This window comes from Sinocyclocheilus grahami, unplaced genomic scaffold (assembly GCF_001515645.1).
Source record: "Sinocyclocheilus grahami isolate Dianchi unplaced genomic scaffold, SAMN03320097.WGS_v1.1 scaffold793.1, whole genome shotgun sequence".
NCBI lineage: Eukaryota > Metazoa > Chordata > Actinopteri > Cypriniformes > Cyprinidae > Sinocyclocheilus > Sinocyclocheilus grahami.
Window position 1 is genome coordinate 30,373 of NW_015505972.1, and position 1,918 is coordinate 32,290.

Below are 1,918 nucleotides of genomic sequence, written 5' to 3' on the forward strand. Positions count from 1 at the left end.
TTATTCATTTTGAGGAATACTGAATCTGTTTTTTTTTTTTTTTTGTGAGTGAGATAATGCATATTCATATTTATTTAACTACAGTAACATCTCATTTCTCGGGGATTTTCATGGGGACAGGAGAGCTGTCAATCAATAAATTGAAAAAAAAAAGTAACTTGCATTTCTTATTTGAAAAAGTAACTCAGATATTCTCTTGTAAATTAAAAAGTAATGCGTTACTTTACTAGTTACTTGGAAAAAAGTAATCTGATTACGTAACTCGCGTTACTTGTAATGCGTTACCCCCAACACTGGGAATGAGGCCCTATACATTTGCACATATTTTCCTATAGATCAACCTTGAGGTTCCTTTTTTGTTGTGATGCTTGCTGCTGCTCAGTGGTGCCCCATAGTTGTGTCTAATGTTTCTACATTGTTCATGTACATGCTATAATGGCTTTCTTTCATGTTGTAGACCACGAAATAGCCACTGATTTACAGTTGAGATACAGGTTTTCACAAAAACAAAATAAATGATAAAATGATAAACCTCACAATTAAGCGTTTAAACCAGGGGTGAGCCAGATGTATAAATTATTATATTAACTTAAAACGGGTTATGTGGGTGGATTTTCGCATTGATCTGAACAAAAATTACAGACTGGATTATTGAAAATTAACATTCATTCTCTGCCAGTAGGAGGCGCTTTTGGAACGTCAGAAATATAGAATGAGAAAAGTGGAGATATATCCAGCTGCAGACCCGCAGCACCAGCAGTTTCAGAACCGCAGCCATAGAACTGGAAGTGAGGGGCGGAGTTATTGCCAATGAGAGAGCACGGTGAGTAGTCTGTAATGTTTTTGCTGTCATATGTTTGATAATTATCGTATATATTACGTTAAACATTTATCTGCTAAGTACTTAATGTGTGCTTGGCTTTATTATCTTATATTGAAACTTGAATTTGTTGTCATACTTTATAGTATATAACTTTTTTCTGTGGATGTTTAGATTAATTTTCGGATGCATGCTGTAAATGGGCCTTGTGGTTTTGAAGACGTTTATTATTCATAAAAATAAATCGTTTGCTTTAATTTCCTCTGTTATATGCATTGTTTGTGTGTTAATATTACTTTGTAGTTTAGTTATTTTAATCCAATTTGTCATCATTGAGATAATTGTGTGTGGCTTCATCTCTTGTAGAGACATATAAGGATTCAGAGAGTTGACGCATTACCTGAGCTGCAGCAGTGCAACAAGTGTTACAGCAATTACCAGCAGTTTTCTGATTGACCAGCATGTTTAAGCCAGCCAAACTAGTCAAATGAATAAGTCATCTTCAAATCCACTTCAACATGCAGTTGTCTGTGGAGGTATGCATATCTTGAGTTGTTTGTTTAATGCACTCACAATTTATTATTGCATAATAGTTTACCTGTGTACTTATTTATTTATTTTAGGCTATACTATACATTTTTGCAACCAGTTATTGGTGTGATTATTTAGTTGTTAAATAAGGAACAAGGAAGGTTTTTTTTGTGCCATTTACAGGGAGAATATTCTTATTTTTTGTTGTTTTCCAGTACATCTTGTCTTGGGAGCACCCTTTGATTTTACATCTGTAAGTAGTTATCATTTAAAATAATTGACCTTTATGATGTTGTAGCAGTTGATATTTAAAGATTTCTCTATGTTTGTGTCTTCCAGTGTGACATTCCAATCATACGGAGATGGTGGACTCCAAATGGTTTTCTCTGAAAGGTACTGGACATTTCCTCCTTCTGACCAATTTGAAATTAACCAAGAAACATGTATAATACAGTGCAGAAACCCTACAAGAGGCCCTTCCAATTGGATAACAGGCTACGCTTGTGAGGTATGTCTCAAATCTATCTATCTATCTATCTATCTATCTATCTATCTATCTATCTATAC

General features: G+C 34.2%; 1 long non-coding RNA gene across 1 annotated transcript; it reads left to right on the top strand.

The window, feature by feature from the left end:
- The first annotated feature begins 1,128 nt into the window (after positions 1-1,128).
- LOC107561804 (uncharacterized) lies at positions 1,129-1,883 on the top strand. The gene is made up of 3 exons (XR_001605913.1): positions 1,129-1,356; positions 1,691-1,744; positions 1,806-1,883. It is a non-coding gene; the product is annotated as an uncharacterized lncRNA (long non-coding RNA).
- The last annotated feature ends 35 nt before the right edge of the window (positions 1,884-1,918 follow it).